The 27,236-nt window shown below is 40.4% G+C and overlaps 1 protein-coding gene across 2 annotated transcripts in view; it reads right to left on the bottom strand.

The window, feature by feature from the left end:
• sh2d3ca (SH2 domain containing 3Ca) overlaps positions 1 to 27,236 on the bottom strand; it is a 56,972-nt gene that overhangs the window by 13,448 nt on the left and 16,288 nt on the right. The gene's annotated exons all lie outside the window — the stretch shown is intronic.

The following is a 27,236-nucleotide window of genomic DNA, read 5'->3' as shown; positions in this document are numbered from 1 at the left end:
AAAGATTATTAAAACACATGACACATATACACCAAGGCAAGTTCACACAAGCTTCTCACAAATTTGCACTGACAGAAAAAAATCCACACAGGAATAAACGGTGAAGGGAAGCCATCATGTGTGTGCCGATATGAAATGAGACTGAGAGCAGAGTAAACAGTAAACAGCCTTGTCACGGAGACGCGACGCTGCCTAATGTTTCCACTGTTCCTGCCTCCTTCTTCGGGGATCTGGGGTTTTCCTTTCAATTGAGCCACAAAGTTTGAGAAACTGTTGTCAGAGTTTTTGGAGGGAAAACAACCGATGAGCTGCATGGTCTTCCTCCTTCCTGTGAGATAGTGTTGATACAGGAGCCAAACATTTAATCTTAGCTTCTGCAGGCCAGTGCCAGATGAAATTATTAACTTCCTCTTCTCTTCTTCCATATTCCCCTCCCCAGGCCCCTGGAGGAGATGGAGGAATATCACCTCAGAGGCTCACGCTCCCAGATTAGATTTGAGGTGTGAGCGTGTTTGCGAGTGTTTGTATGTGAAGGTGAGGGGAGGCCAATAAAAGAGCAGAGGGGTCAAGTGCAGAGTTATTGCTTTTCTTTGTTACCACGGAAACTCAAGAGAGGTCTGCCACTGAAATGATGCCTGACAATGAACCCGGTGTTTGTGTGAGCGCGCGTGGATGAAGGGTTATGAGGCAAATTGAAATGTCGTCAGGGCTCTATTTATGATACGGTTCACAGAACAGGCTGACATTAGAGAGGAAACGCTGACAGCAGCCAACAAGTAGACAGAAAAATAGAAGGGGGGGGGTCTGACAAGGTCGGATAAGAGATCAAAACACATCTGAGGAACGCCTGGAATATTTGGCATTTTAAAAAGTTATAGCATAATTGTATAACTCTTTACTTAACTCAATTTATACAATTCCAAAGTGAGCTTTTGGAGGAAAATGACCAGAACAAGTGTTTCCGTTATGTTCTTAACTTTGCTTCTGAAAAGCAAGAGATGATGACCATGAGAAGCTCAACTCAAAGATGGAAACAAAGAGTGAAACACATTATATAGGAAGAAAAAGTTGAAAAAAACAAAAACAGGAAAATATATTTTATATATATATATTTTATATTTATATTTATTTATATTGTTGTTTTCTAAGCGGCAGTAGTTCATTAGAATTTCACCTCTGAGTTGTAAGCCCTGCTCCACATCCCATTATCTATCTGTTTACATGCTCTCCTGCTCTTTCACCACTTTCTATATCACAAATAAGCTCTTTTTTTCCAACAGCATTTTTGTGTGTTCCTGATTTACAACAATCTGAATAAATAAATGCAACTTTAAGTTTAATTCTCTTGATAAATGTCCTCCATCATCAGAAAAAGGCCACAAGAACATGTTAAAACACCAAATACACAATTGTCATAGAGTTAAACTCCATTTCTAAACCTCTTTACTTTGGTTATGAAAGCATAAAATTAATTTATAAAATAAACAAAGCAAAAACTTGCTTCAAAACAATTATTTTAACAATAGTTTTGTGTCACACAAACTCTTTATTTAAAGGAAATTCAGTAGTTAAAGAAATAGTTTTGGGTTTTATCAAATCAAGATGAATTGGGGGGAAAAGTTTTTGAAACATGGCCTAAATGTTCTAACTAAAAACAAGGACTTGCATGGACACGTCACTAATCCACAAACAGCAATGGGAGACGGGAACTAAAACCTGGCGTGACTGTTGCAGTGGCCAAAGCAGGAACAGAAAAAGCCTCATTCCTCACAGCCTGGCCCCTAAAGTTCATCCTATATCAAGTTTGTATTTGTTTTGAAGGACAGTGGTCTTCTGAAGCATCCGTTTTTAAAGTGGTGACCTGTCTTTGATTGATGTCACCCACTCCACCCTCTGTGACGCTAAACAAGATGAAATGGGAACAGAAAATAAACTGATGGATGGCCTTTAGAAATGTTCCTGAAGTGATGCAGTGATTGCAACAACATCCTAACAGCTGCCAGACAGCCTGAAGACAGGCGAGTAGAGTTAGTTAGCATTATTGATGAGCATTAGCTCAGTTACAAATAAATCATTCAAATAATAATAAAGCTTATTACATAGAGCCCCATATATAAACTCATGAGTCATTTTCCTAAAGAATTACAAGCAAAAAGTACAGTTAGTTTTTAATGTAAGAATTCCTAATTTACTTAATAAAAGTTCCACATTTGTACAAGCTTTACATAAAAAGGGTTTAAACAGCAAATAAAATTGCTTTTGAATAGAAATTTAAAAACATAGACAATATTTTTCAATCTAATTAAACTTGTGAATTGAATTTGAATCAGTTTAGTATTAACATTGTACCTTTTTTTAATTTCAGTTGTATATCAAAGTAAAAAAAAGTGCTTTGATAGTTGCTGTAATCTGGTAAACAAATCAGCTCTTCCCTGTTTACCTGCTGGTTAATCAAGCGTAACCTAATGTGGTTGGAAGGGCAAATATGTAATATACAGTGGTGATGAGGGATTAAAAAAAAAAAAAAAAAGCCAAACAGTGGACGACTGAATGAAAAACTGTCTCGCAGACACACAGAAGGATTATGGAAACACACAGATGTACAAAAGAACAACAAGCACACAGTAAGACAAGACGTCAGACATTCAGGAGGACACAGATAGACAGACACACAACAAAAACTCATTAGTGTGGACAGACAGGCAGGCGGGCAGCAGGAAGACAGGTACTCCATTAGCAGATCAGAGAGTTTAGGTAATTTAGCAGCTGATGCAGGACTTTGCTCTCCCAGCGGGGGAGTGAGAAAAGGGAGAGTGATCGGTGTGTGCGTAACGACAACTCACGTGGCATTTCTCCATGCATGCACGCGAGGAAGTATAGCGCAAAAAAAGTAGTGCGTAGGAAAAGGTGAGAGTGCAGACAGGGAGTCGGTAAATATGCAGCGGGGTTTGCCGGCTAACACGCGTGTGCGAAAATGAGTTATACATAACCTCACAGCGAGATCCGACACCTCATTTACACCAACATGCACTTGAGCCGCTCCTCTCCCAACAGGACAGGCGCTCCGGATCAGGACTTCATCGTACCCTCCCCCACGAGAACATTGACAACACTATCACTCAAAATCAACAGAAGAGGGGGAGAAAAAAGGGAACCACCAAAGGAAAATAAATGAAAGGGATGATAATGGGGCGACATTCAAAATATATGCACATATTTATGCATATATTATGTACTCATGCCCTTGTTTGGTTACATGAAACTACGGTTCTTTTGGTTTTGTTTGGACTTTTCCACGGTGCAGCAATAATGTTTCCAGTTTGTAAGCTATTTCTTTAAGTGAAAGTGATAAATGTTAGCAATTTTAAAATAAATATATTCTGACTGAGCTAAAGATACAGGGGGGTGGGGGTGCAGTGCAAGGCAGCACTTCTAACTGAAGCTTTGTACATGGATGTGTAATTTCACTGACAATGAGATGAAATACGAAACCACAGGAACTTATAATGCAAAACCCAGCAGGCTACAACCCAACAAGCAGCTGTTTGTGCATGAAAAAAGATTTTTTTTTCCTTTTTTATTTACGCGGTTTTCAGTGAAAAACAGTGCCATGAAATCTAAGCAGATATGTGCAACTCCATGAAGCAAGGCATGTGAGAAATGAAACGGAAAATGATTGCTGACACGTATGGAAACCTGCAGGGAGGAAATAAAGTCTTTTGCACTTATCAGCAGAGAAGTTTAAAAGAAAAAGTGGAAGGACGCCAATAAAAGGAGGATTGCCTGCGTCTCTCCTTTGATCAAAACTTGTGTTAGAATGCACCTTCTATTTTTCAGATGCAGGGCTAGCCTCCAGTCCTGTTTCCACGGTAACATGCCATGTTGGGGTGGGAATGGCCTCTTGGGGAGGGTGAATTAGAGGCTTTGGGGTCAGAGGCCTAATTCCTGAAGAACCCTGCTTTACCTTTATCTGTCTTCTGTCTGCTTTTTTTTTTTTTTTGTTGCCCCATCCCCCACATTTAGCCCCTCTTTTGGGGGCTATAGGGACCTAGATTATGGCCCTCGAATCCCCGTATCTCACGTTACAGCCACACACATATCATCGGGCTTTATTTGTACGTACATGACCAGTATCACCCCTCTCCAGGTTGCTGTAATCCTCCCGCCGTGCCCTGCAGCGGGGTTTTCACCGCTACGTTCTCAATGGTTCCTGTGAGTGGAGAGCCCTCAAGTCGCATGTAAAACGATAAGAGCATTAGAGAACACTGCCATTAGCATTAGACCTCTTTTGTATCTTTGCAAGGTGAGAAACTCTTTGTATTGAAGAAGTACAAGAAAGGCACTACACATTTTTCTGTCTGAAAAATGTAGTAAATGGAGTAAACATCTAAGATGTCATTTTAAAACTGTTTTGTCTCAGTGAAACAAAAAGAAAAGATTCTATTTTTAAATATTATCCAAGGCGTGCATAGTAGTCTGAGCTAAATTATGCTTTTATCAGATTATTCTCAACAGGAATGGTAATATAGAAACTAAGATCTGGCAAATCAGTATCTATTTACATTAATGGACTGTGTTTTTATCAAATGGTATAGCTACATTTATTAATACACCCTTCTCTGCCATTCGTCCATCACTTAAAATGTAAGCTTTACTTTGTTTATTTGGCTAGGTTTCAACCCAGACGTTTTGCCAAAGTCCATCCATCCATTAGCTATTGCCTTTTGGAGGTTCAGGTTAAGCAGTCTCAGCAAAAAGAAAAAAAAAGCTAGATTTCTTTCTCCCAGGCCACCTAATCCTGCTCTTCTGGGGGGGTTACTGAGGCATTCCCAGGCTAGTTTAGAGTTATAGCCCCCGCGTTATTGCTGTGGGGTCATGTTCCGGTTGGACAATCCGTCTTTAGAAACATTTCTCAATCTGTTCAATTAATTCAACGTAAAACCTTAATTCTCAAACATTTACACCAATAGCAAATCCTCTACCCAATCAAAGACAAAACCAAAATTAAATTGGTGCTGATATAAAAAGAACGTCAGAGAAAAGAACTAACATTTTAAACTGAGAGGATGAGGACGACACACAAATGAAAGCATTGAAGTGATAACAATGACCTTCTGCTGTCGTTACGAATGAACATCTCTGTCCTGCACGCACTCAAACACACACGGGGCATTTACCCCATGTGGCGGCTGGAGGTAGATATAAAGTCTCTTTCTTATCACAGGCATATATGCACACATACACACATGCAGGCCACTGCTGCGAGCTGTCAGGGGGGACAGTGTCGGCGCTGACACCTCCTGGATTGAGTGACAGCTGGTGGACAGGATATGACATACACCCACACTCCCAGTGAGACCGCAGGAAGCACAGTGGAGCTCTGGCTGGCTCTCAAACTACACTGATTGTCCTGTCAGGTTATCTCTTCAAAGTTCAGTCAATCAACTCCATCCTGGGAGTCTCCTTCATAGCTGGGCGGGAAGTAATAAAACTCATATTCCGTAAGTGCTATAGTTGAATGTAAAAAATAAAAAAGGGCTATGCAGTCCAGTAACAGTTAGTGCACCAACTCCACCAATCAGAGGAAAGGGCAGAAGCTGAAAAGAAACTGCCCTGCAGGGGGAAACTCCTCCCTTCACTCTCTCTTGTTGATGCAGCTTAATTGCATGACCACTGCAAGTGACTTTGACCTATCTGTTATTGAATCGACTCCTCATAAATCCTTTAATCTGAACTGTTTTTGTGCACAATTACTGCTCAGAGATTTGAAACCATTCATTAAATAAATCGCCTTCAACTTAGTGAACAGTAAATGCTTTAGCCTGTTTTAGTGTTCTGTAATGGGGCACAGAAATGTTTCATTTGAGAATACATGTTTGACCAGTCATCTTTTGATACAACCTCCTTCCATCCACACTATCTCCCTGTTCCTGCCTCCAGTCACAATAATCACAGTGTTTAAAATTCAGCCTTTACTTGTTAGTCATTGCTATTTAGGGCTCAAACATTTTTCGGTCACTCTGTAATTTACAAACTTGTCATCTTTTGGCACAAATGGCTCAGTTTATGGCCATGAACAGTTCAGACACAATTACTGGCATTCACTTTTAGATTATAATGTACTCAACAGTTCAGATAAATCAAATAAAAAGTATTACAGAATACATTTACAACCACTCTGCATCATGACTTGCTGTTTAAGTTGATGTGTAACTAACTCTCCTGAGAGTAACGACAAAAAGACAAGCTAATAATTTCTTAAACATTTAAAAAGTGAGTAAAATTTAGTTCAAAACGTTGCAGAAATGCAGGTTTGTAGAAAAAAAAAGGTGGGTAAAAACAAAATTTTGGTCCTGATGTGATATTTTCCACATTCTAACCAGCTCACTCCTGATTGGTGGGAGTGGTTTCCATTGAAACAATTCAGACCAATCACTACTTATTGACATTGTCTGGCTCCCACATGGCGGCGTCTGTATCGCGAAAAAAATGGCAACTTACTCGACTTTATTTCATTGTTCAGTTCTCTTATACAGTCAATGCCTTATAGTCTTAGTCGATGAAATCAACAGTGTGTTAACATTATGAAAAAAAACTGTAAAAACTGATTTCAAGAGCAAAGCTGAAAAAATAAATAAAACGTCTTTTGACTTTGTATTTGAAAGTGGCTTTTTTTGTTTATGGTTTATAATCTCACTTAAGTATTCATCTCTATATACTTCTCTTTTTGTCTCTAATCAATCTACTCAACAGAATCTATGAGTACTTTGATCTGAAGACCGTTACTGAGAACAAAATACAAGTGACTCCTTGTGAGTCTTTGTGTGCATGTGTGTGTTTGTGGCACACTGGGAGAAGCCACAATATGGATGCGATGTAAAAGTCTTCTGTGAGCTTGAATATGCGCTTTTGTTTTCTACGATGAAGTGATAGCCCTGAGACTTCGATGCATTAAATTGGATTCTGTTCAGTTCATTTAATTTTGAAATCTCCTAAAATGATAAGAGCGCACAACCTGGTTTAATGAGGAGAAGTTCCCAAATGTTACAGATGGAAGGTTCATTCTCCCCCTCCTCAAGACTGAAACACCCACACAGACACACAGGGCATAAAGACACACACATACTGTGACACAAGAAATATTTTAATGATGTTTGTTTTTTAAATGGAGCTGCACTTTTCTTTCTCGCCTCCTAACCCACGGTTCTTGTGCTAAGCACGCCTATGGGGTCTCTGTGACAAAAAACAGCGAGGAGAGTAAACATCTATTTCCCAAAAGCATGAAACAAAGCCAGGCACAACAAGCAGAACGAGAGCAAATGTACACAATCTGTAGGAAATGGCACATCAATTCACATGAAACCGGCAAGTCTATTTTCACAGAGAGGAAAATGACTGTTTTATTTTGAAAATCGTGTAGCTATTAAAGAAATGATGATGCTTCCCAGAGTGAAGGGGATTACAGATTTCATAGATGTAATTAGATAATTCTCTGATTTACAAGTCAGCCTGGTTGAATCTAATACAAATCAAATTAGATGAATAGCTCTACTTAATGAGTTCAGGAATGCAGCAGCACACCTTGAACTGCAATAATTGAATTAAACAAATCATATTAATTAATGCAGTTTAAATACTTATCATTCAAACATTTTCTCTGCTCAAGACTACTCCTGTTAACACAAAGCAACATTTGACGGCATCAAGCCAACCAAACAACTAAAAAACAGAGAACTAAAAACTTTAACCCCTTTACTAGACATTTTTTTAAATTTAATTGGAAATAAAGTCAGGCATGCATGGGTTAATCTGACTTAGGGCTCAAAATTTGACAAAAAAATATGAAGAAAACACTGCTTTAATGGACTATTGAGAAACAATCAGGTCCAAATTTAAAAACTAAAAATATATTGAGGTCTGTTGCACATTTGTTCACAATTGTGGTTATGTGGTCAAAACAGGACTGATTTCATTCATCAGAAATGTTCTAGTACAGACTCGATCATGTAAAAAAAATTAAATCTGGATTTCAATAACAACTTTAAGTTTCCTTAAGTTTTTAAGAAATATGTGATTTTTAACTATGATATAAATAGCATATGACCCAGAAAAAGACAAATGTGAATTAGGAGCACAAAGGCAAGAGGTGAAGTAACAAGATCAATAAGATCTATGGATTACAAAAAATATAAACAAAAAAATTACAAAAAAATCAGAGATAAAAACTTTTAACGGTGACTCTGTAATGCCATGTCAATAGATGCTGTTGCTATGGAAACTCCATAAACGGCATGACCCAGCTGGTGGGTTTTTCTGACAAAAAAAACGGCAGGGTGTGTGTCTCTGTGTGGCAGATAGAGAGGTTAAAGTGCCCCATGTGTGCTCTGTGCCATCATGTGCAGTGAGGTGCAGCGGAGAGGAAACCATAGATGGTCGGAGGCAGTTATCAAAGTATTCCATTGCATGTCCGATTGTGTACCTGTGTGATCACTTTCTAGAGTATAACTCCTTCACTTGTCAGATTTCCTTTTGGCTGCACGGTTGGTCAAACAGTTCACCCCTGACTAAAAGGTTAAAACCTGTATACATAGCCCAGTTTAAGGACATCTACAAAACAGTCAGCCAAGATCAAACACGACAAAACTCCGGAGATTTGCTTCAGAGCAAAAAATCTGATAGTAAAACTGGAGAGTAAACAAACGCCTCAGCGGCCCACTCTGTCATGCTGGGTTTTGCCTTTCTTCTACTATGACTCATGCATAGAGAAAGACTTTTTACAGTGTGAAACGTGAAGAAATGTTCCATAATTTATGCCACTGAAGCAATAACATAGCTTACAGTTTCAAGTGATTTAGCTAGGTGTTGTATTATACTTTTTAGAGAAGATGATTCATCGGGTCAGTTTCACAACATCTACTTTTTTGGAGCAAAGTTGGGCAAATTTACCTGAAGAAGAAAGCTGTAATATAGTCCTATGATCTTATATCAACATGTGACTTAATTTCCTCATGTTTCTATATCCATCCGCAAGACATTTTCCAACTTTTTCTCGATTCACTCTTTGGGCCTTTTTTTTCTACTTTTTCTTTGGTTCCATTTGATGAGGTCTATGGTCTGTCGGCATGCACATTATAGTCTACTGCGTGGGCTCCTTGCAAGCAAAGCAACACACGTTAAAGGTTGGCTTGTTTTTATCCACTAGAATCCAGATGAAGTTTCACACCTGCCAAACCGTCTGGTTCAAACAGGGTGTGAATGTGTCCAAATACAAATGCAACACAAATCAGAGAAACACACAAACTGTGCCGAATAAAGATGGAGTACTATGAGTTTAACATGCTACCATTTATTGGAAAAAAAGGGAGTTCTTCGATGAAAATAAACCATTTTTTACTCTTAGAAGCTCTTTCAATGTGTAGAGAGTTTGAATGTAGATGGCTTAGACTTAAGGAGCTTTTGACTGCCATTTCAATCCTTTACACGTTTAACGTAATTGCGGATTCGGAAGCAGAGAAAAGGAGCCGTAGATTGATATACAACACTTCACTGTAGTGAAGTGCTAATGCAATCATCGTAAATCTGCTGATTCTGTCATGGAGAAAACATCTTTGCACTGTTATGCAACACTTTGTTAGTAATGTGCTGTATATTGGTTGTTCCGCGTCAGAATCAGTTGATTCACGTTGATCGCCTTAATGGTCTCTGAGTTTCAGTGAGTCAAAAAGCATCTGTTACTAAAAAAATATTTAATAATTATTTTCTCTAGTTTAAGATAAGGTTAAGGCACCTTTCTAAGCTGTAACAAGCACAGTTAACATTTTAACAAACTGTATGTATGTACAGTGAAAAACCTTTTTAAGCAAATGGTCAGAAACTCAAAGATTCAATCTTTAATATTAATCTCTCAAGTACTGATAAGCCCACAAAACCTCCCATCCACAATTCAGGGCTGAGTGACAGTCCACTGTAATCAGAGATAAAGAGGAATTCAATCTCTGCATCTCCAGTCATTTTTCTTCACTGCTCATCTTTCACTTTCCCTCAATACAAACTCAGGTCTGACTCATCCTATATCTTTACTTCTGTGTTTTATTTTCCAAAGTTTTTCATCAGGGTCATCTCTCTCCATCTACCCAGCTTCAGGCAAACACACTTCAGCCTTTCCTTTGTCTCCTGAGATGCTGTGCTCTGATCCTTTTCTGAACTTTTCAGTTTTATTTTCCTTCTTCTACCTTCTGACGACACGTATGAAAAAAAAAAAAAAAGAAAAGCTGAGGGCGGTCAGATCTCTCATTTCTTCTCCTTTCCTCTGCCATCTCATTTATTGCCTTTTGTCTCTTTTGGCAATGCTCTTCACAACCTCACTCCAAACGTACTCTCCTTGATTTTTCTTTAAGCTCCACTATACAGCGCTCTGCTGGATGGCCTCCATCCTTCCAACCATCTGTCAGCAGCTCATCATAACCTCGTCTTTGCACACTCTCCTCCATCACAGATCCATTCAGCCGGGATGCTGGTGTGTGGATGTGTGGAGATACCTTACAGCTGAACAAGCCTCTTACTGGTCCATCAGCAAAACAAAGAGAGCGGGGAGGGAAGAGCAGTTTTTCTATTAATCTCTCCACTCCACAGCGCACTAAGTACGGTCCTTTCAGTAGCCGTGGTTGCAGTGGTAAGGTCTACATGCATTGATTACAGGTTCTTGGACTCTAGAGCAGAAAAGTTGTCCTGAGAGTTTGAGATGTAACAGATCTCAAGGCCAAAATAAGGAATAAACACGGCCTCATACTGTATCAGCATACACGTTAGCTGTGCCTTGGTATTGACAGAAATTGAGCCTATGAGTGGAGCTGGTGACGCTGAGAAATTTACCCTTGTGGCGCTGACAAAGTCCAACTAGTGTGCTGTGAGTAGGCCCTTAGAATTAACCTCTAGCACATTGTCACCTTATCTATAATTGAAGCAAGAGCTGTTCGTGTCTATGACAACTGGGACCAGCTGGCGTAGCTCAAAGATGCTGGGAGCAGCTCATTCAGTCAGCTGGAAGCACTCGTCTAACCTTTAATGTTGGCAGCTATGAGAAGAACTTTTGATTGGTGGAGCAGAGGCTTGAATGTCACAGAACTGGGCCTCATTAGAACAAAAATTCTAATAATAGCATGGCATATTGGAGTCCAGTGACAAGAAAACACCAGTTTCCCACCCTCTGGATCGTCTTTTTCTCAAAAAGAAAGAAAAATGACAGGAAACATTTTCTCTAAATGTGGCACTATTGGCTGTCATCCCCCCTTTACCACTAATAGCTAATTTTCCTGCTTTGGGAGCCAAAAGGTCATCCCACTGATGGATGGAGGGTCTCAGGACTCATCAATGGCAACCTTTTAAAGTGAACCCGCACAAAAAAATGAACACACATATATTGTAAAGTGTGGACAAGCACACATAAATTTAAAAACACATCCTGCAAATGCACACACCTATTCCTTATTTGCCATTTAACTGCAAGCCAGCACCATTACTGTCCACACCGGGGCCATCTATCTTGACTGTGGCAGGTGTAAAGGGAAAAGCACACTCCCAAAATGCATTTCTGTGACACAGTTAAGGAGGATGGGGACAGAGGGGAGGAAGAAGCAGCTGAGACACACCAAAAGGAAAAAAAAATAAAAATGAGGAATGGGGGTGTGTTAGGGAGGGACAGCTTGGATATTACTTATTCAATAAATCACCACATATCCGGAAAAATATTGGCTTCTATTATACAAAAAAAAAAGATTTCAGCAAGCTGCTGGACAGAATGAAATTGCACACACATAAACAAACACAAATTAAAGTAAACAGCTATGTTGTTTCCTTTTACAACATGTTTAACTCTGAACAACCTTTAAAGAAATCATAAAAAATAAAACAGATTGTAGACTGACCCCCCAAGAGGAATTGGATGAGTGGTTTATTGCACATATTATCGAACGTGTCCCAGACGCCGACATCTGCTTTGTCACTCTATAATCAAAGACATCTTATCCTTTGATGGCTGTCATAGAGCCACTTTACTTCATTATATAGCTGTGGCCAGAAGTTGCAGCTTTGTTACCACGGATACACAAACACACACACATGGTGACACAGCATCTAATTAATTAATTAGTGAATGACAGCAGAGGATTAATCAACCTTGCAAGTTGAACGACAGCCAAAAAAGGTTTGACACACAACAGTCTTTGATGGTTTTCTGTGTTTCTTTCAGTTTATTAAAGGAGATTTAGGAATTACGCTAAACTTTAGGATTCCTACAGACATGAATGGGATTAAAGGAGACTTCTGTTGTTAATTAAAGCAAACTCTAGCTTTGATGAAACAGAGGAAAGTGTTAACTCTCAGAATGATAGCTATAGACGTCATTAAAAAGGTTCAACTAATTTGGTCAGCTCTTGTTCTTTTAGAAATCAGAAGACTTTCATTATTCTACTTAAAAAAATCCCAAAAACCTTAGTTTTCACTTACAATCTAAGCTGTTACTTGCTACCAAAATTAAAAAAAACTCCCTTTCTTGAAACAGAAACAATAAATTTCTTCTCCTACCAGAAGTGACGACAATGTGTCTGTAGTCACTGTGACATCTCCGTTAAGCTAGGATCCCACTGCCCTCGTAAAAACCATTGACTGTAGAAACAATGGACTGATCATCCCCTCCCCCCTCATGTTCCCAATAGGAAGTACCTGCTGGTTCCAAAAAGTCAAAATCCCATTGAATTCTATTGAGAAATAAACAGTTATTACTCAGTCATTTTATTTGTCACAATAACCATTATTGCTCTGAGACCTTCTTCTTAACATCTTTCTAATTCTCATTTTTTAAAAGATATTTTCTCATTATCACAAGTTATTTATGTTATTAACTGACCAATCAGATTCCTCAGCAAAAAACATGAGATGCCCGCTGGTCCCACCTTGAATGTTTGATTGATGGCTTCTCCCGAGCCGCTTTCAATGGAGGGATGTGGACTTCGAACAAGGTCACTCATGATCATCGACTGTAATTCCTCTAAAAATGTGATTCAGACCAATCACTATCGATGGATTTCAAGTGATTTTATTAGAGACGGAGGTAACGCCTTTTCTATGGGTGACGTCATCACCTCATTTTGTCCAGTGATAATTCATGTCTATCGTCAACAAACATTCAAGCGGTCACTTTCAGTGAAACGTGTGGAGTAAAACTTGTGCTTCGAGCTTCTGCATTCAAAATGATTGCATTCACGTTTAACTACCCAAGTTTCTACGATCATTTTTGGTCTCTTCGTACCAAACGTGTGGCCATTGAACACATGTTGCAAGTTAAACCAGGTCAAACTTTGACCAATCAAGGACTTGGATTTGGTTGTGACATATGGATGAAATTTCAATTTATACACAGAAGTGAGAACCATTTGAAAATTGATCATGGAGGAGGAATTTATTGACTGTGGTTTGTGCTCATCTGGAATTATATGACGTAAGTCATTATCATATATTGAAAAAAAGCTGTAAAAGAAAAAGCCTGGAGCAAGATTTGAAAGATTTGCACCACTGTGATATCTCACACTAAGTGTCTTCCAACCACACATCCGCTAGCAAACAGCAGAAAAAGAAAAAGAAGAAGAAGGCCTTCCCTGTATGTCCAGTGTGAACACCATGGGCTAAATATGCGTTCAAGAACCTGCGCTTAGTGTGTTCTTGAATGCATGTCGCATGTCCTGTGTGTACGTATCTTCAGTATCCACACATATACATTTTGCTAGTTCATGGTGCAAATGATGACCTATTGATCGGTCCTGTAACTCAACACTCAAATGGACACACACACTTAAAGAGTCGATGGTGACAAAATATTTAAAGATCCAGCTTTGGAGGAACACACATCTATAGATTTTAGGAGTAGGGAGAATAAATAAAGAAATGGTGAGATATTAAACAGATAAGACAAGAACATTTTTTCAGGGATGACCAGGGTTATTAACAGTGGGGATGTATAATTGTGATAAAAAAACGTAGTAATCTAACAAACATATACTATTAGATGCCACAGGTGAACAGAAAGTGCATGTCAATCTCCCCTGTACAAGCTTAAACTCCCTTGAAACCCTGCACATCCAGCTAGCAGAAAGTCTCACGCCCAACTGCTGAGATGCCATTGGCTAGAAATGATGTCATCCCTTCCTGGAGGCTGTGCAGCGAGGTGTGCAATTGGCTGACAGGCAGTCTCTGCTGAGGTATCAATTCCATTCATACAGAGGCAGGAATGAGACGTGCATGTGCGTCCGTGCATGCGGACGTGGCCACTCCCCGCTGACGGACGGATAGAAGAAGAGCTGTTAGGGGCTGCGTCCGTCACTGTGAGGCGCCGGTGTTACCTGCCGTCCCTGATGGACGCCTCTGCTGTCGCGCACGCACAAACACACCCAGCCGGCTTTCACAACAAAGCACGTAGTCAGGCGTGCACGCATATGCACACAGCTGATGGGGGTTGGGAGATGGGTGTTGTCTTTCTGTTGTTGCTACACCGTTGCCATGGCAACGCAGATGGAGCTTTTACTGCTAGCTGGGACCCCCCCTCCACTTTGCAAAACACACACCCACCCTTCTTTTCATTGATGCCTCGTCTTTAAAAAAGCACTTTCAAGGAATTCAAATGATGGAAAAACTGTGTCGGTGTGAGGAGGCGGTGTATACGCTCCTGGGAAAGACACCATATACATCCACTAAACGATGTTAATGAGAAAAAAAGTCCAGCTGTCTGCTGCTACACCCCATTTTCTCTCTTTCCTCTTCCTCATTATGCATCCTCCACTTTTCTTTATCTCTGGGTAATCACCTTGCAGCTCAAAATTATAACTCATTTTTAGATGATTATGCTGCCTATAGGCTTGCATATACACAGAACTTCCCAAAAAGCCTTGTAACTTCAATAACTTATATTAAACATAGTACAGAAGGATGTAGATCCAGACATGACATCCTAAAAGCCACTTAGCAAAGCGTCATTCCACATACCCTTATTTAGAAAGCGATTGGCCTGCTGTAGGATGTTCAATACCCATGTATTGTCCATTACTCTTTTCCATCTGGAGGCTTCTATTACTAACTTATTACACTCGGAAACATAATAACTGCAATCTAATGCTCAATCGACTGTCTCTTTATCCATTTATCTGAGCTGAAATGAAGAACTGTCCCTGAAAGCTCATCAGACCAACTGTGCACATGACTTATGGACTGTCTACCACTCGGGGGGGTCTGCATAGGGGTCAACCTCTGATATGAAGACTGCAGGTTCAATTCCTAGCTTGCCCACCCAACTGTCGGAGTGTCCTTGGGCAAGACACTGAACTCTACATTGCTCCTGGTGGTCATAGGTTGACACCAGTGTTCAGCATTAGAGTGTTTAAAGTGTGTGAATGTGTGTGCATGGGTGAATGGGACTGTGACTGCAAAGCATCTTGGGCCTTCAAGGAATATAGAAAAGTTCTATATAAGTATCTGCCATTTGCCACTTAAACTGTATGTCCAGTAAGTTTGAACTCCAATTCAGTAGATGAACCTGAATTTCATTTTTTTAAGGTTACACAATTCACAATAGCACAATAGCAAGTTAACCTTCAAGACACAATTTTTTTCTGTCTTACATTGACTCTCTGAAGTACCATCATGTGCACCTATGTTCACACTAGGCATTTGACATGCGTTCAACGGGGGTTCTTGAACACGCATTTAGGCCATGGTATTTACAATGGAAACTCAAGGAAGGGGTTTCTTCTTCTTTTTCTTTTTATACTGTTTTCTAGCACATGTCCGCCACCTACAGTTGGAATAGGCTTGGTGCAAAATGTCTCATAAATCTTGCTTTAGGCTTTTTCTTTCACAGATCTATTCTGACATACAAAAGACTCCTCCGTGATCAATTTTCAAATGGTTGGCACTTCCGTAAGTTAAAGGGGATGCCAATCCAATGATTGGTCAAAGTTTGGCCTGGCTTAACTTTTAACGTTCAAAGGCCATGCATTTTGTACGTAGAGCCCAAAGGAGTCTTAAAAATATGCATAGCAACACAAGATTGTGAGATGGTTTATTGCAGAAGCCCAAAACGCACATATCCGCCTGTTTAAATTAACTTTTTATTGAAAGTAATACTTGAATGCGCCTGGTTGAGGGTGGTGCGAACATAGCTCTGGACAATCAGCTCTGTTTGCTTCCTTGTCTTTAATCCATAATTAGCTCTAAAAACAGCTAAACACAGACAAAACCTATAGAATTTAGGGGTGCAGAATGAAGGCAGGGGTCAATACGTGTGCAAATAGTCATGAATGGCACCGTACGTGACTCAGTATCCGTGTTTGAGGAAGTGTGTGCGGTGGGAAAGAAACAGATTAGGTGGGCGCGTGCAAGTGTGCTCGCTGCCATTCTCAGCTGCTCTCAGCAAATCACCCAGAGACACTTTAACAGCCCCCGGGTCTTTTCATAAAGGAATATGATGCATTAAAAACTCCGCAGAGGTCCAGGGCCTTCTGTAACTCAAACACACTTTACCCAGAGGGATTCATTAGAGAAGAGAGCAACATTCACAAAAAACAGAGGAGCCAGGCATGCACTTTACACTGACCATTCATTAAAAAAGCCTCTTTTGATCCTCAAAATATTCTATGGCGTGTATTTAGCATACATCCCACATATTTACCATATATTTACATTCCTGCCCCCTTTTTCCTGGCTGCCCTCTGTGGATATCACTGACAAGCGCACAAGCCCAACTTTTTCAATCGAACAATGAGCATTAAGGAGACCAGCTTCCCATGGAATGCCTATTTGTTTCATTTGGGAGAGCTGAGGCTCTAAAGCCGACGCAGCCGGGTGTCCAATGGCCTCTGCGTTCTCCTCGGTCAGGAGAGGTCAGACATGAAGAGCGCCAACAATTGCCAACCTCCTGTTTCAAATCCCTTCACTATTCTACGCTTCCCTCTCAGCTGCGTCTGTCCCGGCATCTGTGTGCACATGTGTGTGTGTGTGTAGGCGTGGTGGATTCACAGCTATGTGACATTCTTCAGTGGGAGTCTGATGGACGGATTTCAGAGGAACCGACTCTCAGACACAAAGCTTTTAGAACTCTGTGATAGTTCTTGAAGTTTGCTGAAACATTTCGTTTTCCCTTTACAGGTTAGTGATATAACTAGCCAACACTCAATGATTAAAAGTCAAATACAGTTTTATATTAAACTGTTTCAAAAAGTCTACATTTTATGCCTCAGTCGCAACTGCCCTTACGGGTGGATAAGGGCTGTCTGCAGGTGAAAAATGGGCAAACTCTACACATGTGTTTTGTACAATATATCAAGATCGTAGGCCACTCTGTGACCCTGTAGGGTCAAAAAGTTTATGCACATTTTTTTAAGGGTATGCTGCAAGCAACAAACAACACATAAGGGAAAGTAATGGTGAAGTACAGTGGGTAAGACGCAGCTGTGTTGATTTTTCATTTTTTCAACATTCGCAAACCCTACGTACTGATCATTGGTTCCATTAGTGCTGTTCAAGTGCAGGGCGCACTCCTTGATCGCCTATTGCTCATTCATTGCGCCAAGCCTGGCTGTTAGAAATGAGAAAATTAGACAATCAGAGCGTAGTTTGTGTTGGCATCCTACAGGCGTCCTACTTACTAACAACTAGAGTCAGGCATGGGGGCACCGTACGACAGCATCACTCTGTGGACGTAGCATTTATGCGCAGTCAATAACACACCTAGGTGTGTGACAACTGATGGAACTATAACTTTAATAATAGCCTTATAAATATTTCATGATACATTTAGCGCACGCATGACAACTGTTTTTCTCAAGTTGACCGCATGAGCCACAAGGGAACTGTAAGACACACCTGCGCTATGCTTAAGATACAGCCACTCCTCTCTATGACCTTCTACAAGCCTGGACAATCCAAAAACTAGCAACACCTGCATGGGTCAACCCCCCCCTGTACGAGTGCATGTGATTACGTTTATTTTGTATCTCGCAAAGGAAATGTAATCCCCCATCAAAGGAAAATCTAAACTCACCAACATGAACTTTTTCTTTAGATTTATTTCCTCTCTGCCATCACCTGTTAAGAAGTCTTTGATTAAAGCTTATTGCTTGTGTTCTCATGCTTTCTACATTAAAGCCTTCCTATCATGTTAGAAGAAAGCAGATGATTACATAAAGCACTGAGCTGGAAAGCTCTCTGATCCTGGCCTGCAGCGAAAAGCCATGATACAAAGAGTCTGTTTTATTTTAGCATTCCGACTTGTTTGAATGGAGCACATCTTATGCATTTCAGTCTGATGAACCATAAGAGAGCCTTAAGGTGTTTTTTTTTTCTTTTTTTGCTAGCTGGTCTGTGCTTAAACGCAGCACCGGCCACAATGATTTAAATGCTTTATAATGACTTCTCCTGCCTGCAGGTCAAAAGACGAAGCTCATTTAAAGCTGAGCCTTTAACGCGGACAGTTAACCTTGCAAACAAGCTAACACTGATAAGATGCTCAATTTCCCGAATGTCACAGAATCAGTTAATTCCCGTTTAATCTATTAAAAAAAGGAAGCTTTAGTCTTTCGACTATTTAAAGTGCAAAATAGTGACCTGTGCCCGAAGAACCACTTAAAGCTCAATGCTTTATCTGACCTCCTAAACTGAGATGAAGATTTAAAGAGAACCTCAGCACAATGCATCACAGGGACAAAGCACTGCTAAACTTCAGCGTGCCGCTGAAGAAAATTCAATACTTCCTGCAGCTGCTGATCAGTAAAAATCCTTCAAGCAAAGAAGCATTATAGTTTTCAGAGCGATTATCTTTTTCAGCATTTTTATGCTTTAGATCTATACTGCAGGGGTGCACTAGCAACACATTTAATGTACATGCACATGCTGCTACAGCCTCATTTATCTTCTCATAGTTAATGTAACGACTCATTTACAAAGATGAAGATGTTAACTCCCTATGATGTGCTTTTAAAAGCAGGGTTCTCTCATCATTTCATGATTTATTTTGTTTTGGTGTATGGAAGGCCAACATCAGACTCATTTCTGTGGGTTGGATTTTTAAAGAGCCAATTAAACCAACGGAAGTTGTATGTTGAGCTTCCAGTAGTATACATTAGAAAATGTCCTCTTGTGTAATACAGCTACTGATTGATTAGTTGCAAATACAGTAGTGTACAGCTAATAACATAGCTTTGTTAGAAACTTTCTTGCTCTGCACATTGACTGCAGGTTGATGAGTCAACAGAACTATAGGAGCAAAACAGTGACATTAGTGGCATTACTAAAATTAACGCTACCTCTGACATTATAAGAGATTTAATCAGATCCACTGTGGATTCCTATTGTAGTATGGCCGTACAGTGATTTCAGGACTGTGGTGACGTATGACATAACCCATGTATGTACTTATAACAATACCATATGCTAAAAACACCAGGTTTCATAAACTATCTCTACAATATTAGTGGGGCTACATGGTGGTGTGTACTGTCACCTCACAGCAAGAAGGCCCTGGTTCAAATCCTGGCTAGCCTTTCGGTGTGGAGTCTGTATATTCACCTAATTTTCTCCAGCTTCCTCCCACAGTCCAAAAACAAGCTTTGTAGGTTAATTGGGGATTCTATACTGTACTGTCACTGGGTGTTATCACAAGTGTGTTTATGGTTGTGCTGCCCAGTGAAATACTGACAACCTCTACAGGGTTTGTCCCGCCTTAGCCCAACAGTAGTTGCGAAAGGGTCCAGAAACCCCATGACCCTTAAAGGGATTCAGTGGGTTTGGAAAATGGATGGATAGATGGTTAGCTTTGGCAGGCAGAAGATATATAAATACATATATATGATTTTTTTCTTGGACTTTTATTACATTAAAAAGATTTTTTTTAAGTTTCAGGGAAAGGTAAAGATAGATAATGTGATTAACATTAAGTATGACAGAAAATGCATGGAATTTTCCAATAATCTTATTTTAAACTCTTTTTCTACATTTCTTTTCTTTTAAATGCAAACTAATTGTGGGTCAGAGAGGAACAGAGGCTTTTTGTGTCTTTGGGATCAAATATCATAAATATTATCCCAGAGGCATTCAGGAATTAAGCAGCACTAAGCAAGATCACAAAGGCTCAGAAAACAAATGCTTCAGCTATACGGAAACAGAGAAAAAAAAAGGTTGAAAATGTTTTACTGACATGTGTAAAACACGCTGAACTGAAAATGTGTTGATTAATTACAGCAGCTTAAGCTAAGTCTTCTCTCCAAGCCGATGCCAAAACAATCAGAGTTTGAAATGTTTATTATTATAAAGCAGTCAGTAGTCAGACAAGCGAATGATACACACACATGCGTGCACTGTTGGCACATGTGAACACACAGACGCCGTTTTGCTCCTCATTAGTGCCAAAAAACATCACAGTGCTCTAATGAGGATACGGACTCCAGAATAAAGCAATTGCAGCACGCATACATAAACAGGCGCGCGCACGTGCACAACTGCCCTTCACACTATGGGCCTTCAGGGTGCGAGGGGGAGGCACACCCAAAGAGGATTTGTAGAGAGGGGGGCGCTTCAGGGAGGAGAAGGAGGCAGAGAGATAGAAGGAGTGGAGAAGAGGGGATTACACGGTGAATATTTCAATACTGAAACATACCAATTGGTTTGGACTCGCTTTCTGGCACAGACTGACACGCGCGCAGTCACACCAGCAGGGCCGCATCGTCTACAGCCAACTTACAACCGACTAGAAAGAGAGTGGGCTGATGGATAAAGCGAACAGAGAACCCCTCGGACCCCCTGGGGCCTCGACTGTCAAGTTTGTGACAGAATGATGAGAGCGAAACCATTCAAACTCAGCTCAACTGAACATCCACGGAGGTTAGGACTTATGGCGCAGCTTTTTATTGCTTTCTAACTCATAAAAAGCACAGAGGAGACTGCGGAGTACAGTAGGCAGTGTTACGAAACATCTTATAGAGTTTGCAACTATCACAGAAAGTTCAATTTCTTGTTATTAAAAGCTGTGACCTCCTCTTAGAAATAAAGCCAGGGAATTGGAGACCACGAAGTATAGAAAAGATACCAGTGCAATCAATCTGTACTGTTTCATCTTTTTCTAAAGGGGAGAGTCTCCTCTAGTAAAGCCTTAGTCACATGTAACCATACAGGAGTTGCTGGTAATATACTGCAGCATATTTTCATTCTTAAGTTGTCACATTTTGACGTATGGTTATGGACCCTCCGCGTCAAAAAAGACATTTTGAGTGTCCCTAACTTTTAATTTTACGACATGCCGGCTGTTACGATTAAATCAAGGTTCCTCAACCTTCAGGAAGCAAACCGAGACTGGGACGTGGACCGCACCGGTATCCTAACCCTAACCTGAACCCGGTACCAGATGCAATATCAGTTCCGGACGTGTACCAGGCGCAGACCAGGCTAGGGTTAGTGTACCTGTACCGTTAAAAGACTTAGTTTTAAAAATTTTGTTTCAGTACGTTCAATAAATGTTTATCAAGTTGTGTTTCAGGTGTGTTTTGGATTTTGGCTTCCTGTGCGATTGAGTAAACTAGAATATAACCAAATTTGAAGGCTGTTTATTTTCAACAAAATATACCATTAATCAAACAAATAACTATAATTAACAACACTGTTTAAAATGTTCTCATATAACCCTTTCTAAACTACAACTTGACAAATAAAATGCTTGGTCAGTGTGGTTTTTAAGTTGTATTGCAATCCAAAAAGTGTCCATGGAAGCAAAGATTTGCAGAGCTCAAGGATCACCTAAAATAAACATGCATTTATTTATTTTTTTTATTCCTCCACCTACTCTTGTTGTGCAAATGAAAACCCTGTCACTGCAGAAAATTTGGTGGTCCAGCATTTAAAATGTTGTCCCGAAGCAGAGAAGTTTGCAAAAGCAAAAACTTGGTTCACGGTGTTCGGGGCAGCAGAACAGAATGCTGCCGGGTTGCGAGGTTGGAGGTGGCTGCTATGCTCCAGATAAAGCAGGGCTGCAGGAATGCTAAAGGACAGAGGGACCGGCTGCTGGCTGCCATGACGGCAGCCACATGCTGTTCAGGTCAACGGGGACTGAGGCTACAGAGCTGAGCAGAGGAGACACACAGACAGGAGGGGGGGGGGGTTAGGCGAAAGTAGCTGCAGTAGGACAAACAAAGCAGGAGTGTGTGGGTTCTTTTTTTTGCATCTTTTTGTGCAATGTGTTTCCATATCTAGTGGTTGACAGGAATTCATTCATAGAAGGGTAGTTACGCTGCTCCACTTACACTGTCCTGCTAGAAGCACAACAGACAAACGCTAAGCCACACATCATGTGTGTGAACAAGTGTGTGCGTCATAGTTAACACATAACAGTCTAGACCAGAGGATCAAGTGTAATCTCTCCACTGATATGACAGATGAGCTTACAGGAAAAAAAAAAAAAAAAACCTTTTTTCCATTTCTAAACTTTCAAAATTAAAGCATAACAAAAAACTAATAAATGGTTGTCATTTTGTGTTACAACGCAATAACCTCAGACGTACGAATGACACATTACACAATGTAATTATGTGTTCTACAAAATATAGTCAGGGGTTGACCATTTAATCAGTGAGAGGATTAATTAGGTTTATTAATAATCTACATTGAATAATGTAGAATATGCTAAAGCGGTTAATTAGTAGGCAAAGCTGCATATAAAATGTGAAGCAGAACATTGTATTTATTACTAGTTTTAATTGATCAAAAATGTATCCCTTCACTTTTTATAGGAATATGCAAACAAATGAAGATCATATTGTATAAATGTATTAGCACACCTTTAACTTTAATTGAAGAAGTTAAGTGAAGGTGAGAACAAAAACAAGATGATGTTTCTTGACTGTTTCACCCCAAAAAATTGGCTTTGTTTGCTCACTTATTATAAATATATCAGTAGTTAATTTATCTATTCTAACACTTTCTTGATTCTTCAGCACTGCAGCTGGGAGATGCCAGATTTTTTCTAAAAAAGAAAGGATACAAAGCTCTTTTTTTGCATTCATTACTTATGTTTAAAAAAAAGGTGTCCACACATCAAAAATAGACACTTAAGAAATTAAGTCAGTGTGAACAGTCACTGATGATAAGCAAAACGCTAGGAGAAGTACTTACAAATGTATCAGCCTAATGTTTAGCTTTTAGTTTATATTTCTGTCAAATGGAAGTAAGAACATTTTGAGAATTTAAAATATTCTCTTTAAAGTGAAAACGGGGGTTTCCTCAAGATTTTTTTTGTATTAATAATAATAGTGTTAAGTCAATGCTGTGACAATCTTGTGAAAACTAATCATGAGGCTTCAACAGACTGTTTGAGAAGTTAGGTGAGTGACAACGTGAAACACTTAACAAAAAGTGGAGCATCTTTTTCCTTTTAGGAGCATATTTTTTTTAATGAAAAAGAAGACTTTACAATCATACCTGCAGTATAGCAACCTCAAAGGAAATTAATTGGATTTAAATAATTTATCAATTAGGACATATTTACTGTTTTATGATATAATCAACAATATATGTGTGTGTGAGTGTCAACTGCCCTTTCTAATAGGGGCAAAATTAAGCATTTTATTGCCCCTGCAGCCATCAGATCCTGCTGATAAAAAAAAAATTCAGTGTCAGAACCTGTGACATCTTGTTTTCATTATATCTCCTTAACCAAACAGCTTCTACTTTTGAAACAATTTTTTTTCTGTTAAGTGCTTGACTTGAGCCACTAAATGTTTGATTTACTCTCAAAAGTGCAGTGTGAAAGGAAGTCAAATCCAACAAAGGGATGACATTTACATCAATGTAAAAAAAGATCAAAATATTATTGCCCGAGAGTACCCTTGTTGTAGACCAAACAGAAATAATTGCATATTTTTGGATGCATGTGAATAAATAAAATCATGAGTGAATGTTAGGACCTACTTTCCTCAAGTAGAAATTCCAGCTCCCATTTTCTATTGGCTAATTATACAGTAATTACACTATCTTGACTTAGTGTTGCAAGTCAGTGTGTGTAAGAGCCTTTGATGAAACACTGTTGTGTAAAATGGTGGGTTGGTTAAGCAGATCCACTCCTAGAAACTGTCTGATGCAAAAGCGAGGTTCCACAAAGGTTACCAAGCTTCATTAGGTGGAGAAAATCCATATTTTGTAGAGACCATTTTCTCAGTCTGACTCATAAATTTATAATTCCTCCTTAATTTTACAAAGCTGCAAGCAAGATGACCACTTTTTACAGCACATAAACATTTTCCACAGCCTTTCAGAAGGGGAAAAAACTGCAGCTTAATGACAATGAGGTACTGGATGATGACCTAACCAAATCGAGAATTGACTTGTCAACACAGAATACTGTTTGGAAACAAAGGCAAGTTTGTGTAAATTAACTAATTATTGTATTTGTCTAAGAAAAAAAGGCTGTTCAGCAACTAGTAATTAATTCCCACCCCACTCATTCACACACAAAAAGCTCCACCAGAGGCGCAACAACCCAGAAACTCCAGGATCTGTGCAATTAAAAACCTCTCCAAACATTAGCAGAAAGTGTGAATTTTTATGAAAATAAGTCAAAATTGTCTAGATCTTTCAGCCAAATGAGATATAATGAATGTTTTGTGAGAAAATGGCCTAAAAACACTCAGATAAAATGCTCTGATGGTGCTGGTTTGTCCAGGAATAAGGTCAGATCTCGTGTTTCAAGCCTAAATTAGAGCAAAGTGAAGCTGATACTGTGGTGTACAGTGTGTTGCACTCCACTGTGTCCTTCAGACACTTTCTCCAACTCCTTTCCTGCTGCCCTCTAAGTCTCCCCTTTCAGTGTTTTTACCCAGTCCTGTCTGGCTCCACTGCGTGCACTGGATATGATATCATCCAGAATGACTGGGAAGAGGAGCCAGCAGTGAGCAAACCTCCTATAAATACACGCAAGCCAATGTGCCGAAAGGAAACTTGGGTGGTATGTGGATTCCCACGCGCGCCTCCCTGCAGCTGGTCGCTCACCTGCACCTGCATGAAGGATCCCCGGTAGAAGCAGCATGCTGCAGCCGACAGGGCACTCCACAGACTGCACCTCTCCGTCATCCTGCTCCTCTCCAAACCTTCACTTTTGCTACTTCTTCTTCTTCTTTATCTTCTCCGTCCTCCTCCACCAGCTAATGCCTGTCCCACCCCCCGCCCCGGCTCAGGAGCCCCTCAACATTGGTGCAAAAAAAAAAAAAAAAACGCGGAGGGTTGGAGGGTTGCTACAAACTCACGCGGGCTAACGCGGCGAGAGCTCGCGAGCCACAAACTGCCGGCAGTGACATCGGCTAGCTAAAACAGCTGGAGCGCGCGGAGGAGCGGCACGCGGCTGCGCTCGCGCTGCTCTCTCTGCCTCCTCCGAGCACTTGCTGCTGCACTTCACGCGGCTGCGAGGGATTACCTCATTGCCTGCTGATGAAAGGGGTGTGGGTGGGGGGAGGGTGGGAGTTGGAGAGGGAGGAGGGGTGGTGGTGGTGGTTGGGGTTGATGTGGGGGGGCTTTAGAAACCCCACCCACCCAATGACCCCCCCTCCTTATTGCCTTAAGACAATGCTGACAGAGAGAGGTGAAGATGGAGGGATGGAATAATGGAAAAGTGAGGGAAAGATGGAGGTAAAAAATAAAAAAGAAGACCTTCAAAAGAAATAACCTTCTATTGCCATGAAAGGAAGCACTTGAATGCAACTTCACACCTTCCACCTCTGAGATTTCTGCTGCACACATGCATTTCCATGGAGCATGTGGCTCCTGCGCCTGTGAATGCAACGGTGTGTCCAAAAAGCTGTGCAGGCTGCAGCTAGACAGCTCATTAGAAGCTGAAACACAGAGGCAGGTGTTTCCAGGATAACAGGGGGGCGATTTTCACCGGCCCATTTCACCGGGGGAGACACACACACAAGCTCACATAGCAGCAGGGAGATGTCAGGTTGGGGTGGGGCTCTGTCTCCAGAGGCCTTAGTGAGTGACATCACTGAGGACGCTTCACCGTGGCAACACAGCCAGGGAGCATTGATAGCATCCAAAATTCTGACATTGCACTTAGTTCACCCTGCAGGAAAGCTGAATACAAGAGAAATGGAGGTGGAGAGTGTAATGCAAACGTTCTGACAAAAATCCAAAGCACTCTTTCTGTTCCAACGAATGCACAGATGCTGCATCAGATGAGGTCTGTAATCAGATTTCTAATTTATATGCTAGTGGGTCACAGAATATAAAAAAAGAAGGGGAAGAGGGAAATAAAAAAACACTCAGGGTGGATTCATTAACTACAGCGTCTCCTCTTAATGTAACCTCAAACCATGCAGTGCTGGATTAGACAGATTACACAGCGGGGACACATATAATCTCTACAGACACTTTGCTCTCCTTCTCTCAATCCCTAATAACGACAGGACCCAACAATGATCACAGAGCCTCCAGGAGGTCACATCTGGCAGCTGTGCCACAATCCATCCTAATTTCAATCCTAAATTCTGATGTGATGAGGGAGACAAAAGTATCACAACAAGGCAGATGACCGACCTAGAAATAAACTCTGAGCAGTGGGATTAATGCTGTCAAAAATGTATGCAGATAGTTTAACACAGCTGTGGTAAAGTGGTTGACCTTTGATTTGAAAATTGCACGTTCGGCTCCTTCTCTGCCTGCCCATTTTTCAAAGTCTCCTTTGGTAAGACATGCAACGCCTCATTGCATCATTGTTGCTAGTGGTCTGGCTCACACCTTGCAGTTCTGCCACCATCAGTGTGTTTGCACAGGACTTGTGACTGTAAAGCGCCTTGGGCTTTAGCGAAGGTAGAAAAGTGCTATATGAGAATGTGTATAGGTATGTTCTGTCACGCAAGAATAAAAAAGTGTGTGGTTTCTGGACATATTGGCAAAAATGGAAAACTGAGCTTTAGAAGCTCTTGAGTCTCTGAGAAAAGTTGACAAGAGACCATGAAACTAAGGCCAAGAGTTATAAGACAGGAAAGTCAAACGTCTGTAAGTTTTCATGCAAGACAGTTTTATGTCAAGTGGACCAGGACAGAAAAATAGTAAAAGAGCAAATACTGAGTTTTTCCTCTAAGGTTTTCCCCTAATTAGGAAAAAGTCCATCAATTAAGAGTTCAGATTTATTAAACATTTGTATAAAAATATAATAC

The sequence above is a fragment of the Oryzias melastigma genome, linkage group LG12 (assembly GCF_002922805.2).
Source record: "Oryzias melastigma strain HK-1 linkage group LG12, ASM292280v2, whole genome shotgun sequence".
Taxonomy (NCBI): domain Eukaryota; kingdom Metazoa; phylum Chordata; class Actinopteri; order Beloniformes; family Adrianichthyidae; genus Oryzias; species Oryzias melastigma.
This window is presented reverse-complemented; position numbering and strand designations above follow the sequence as displayed.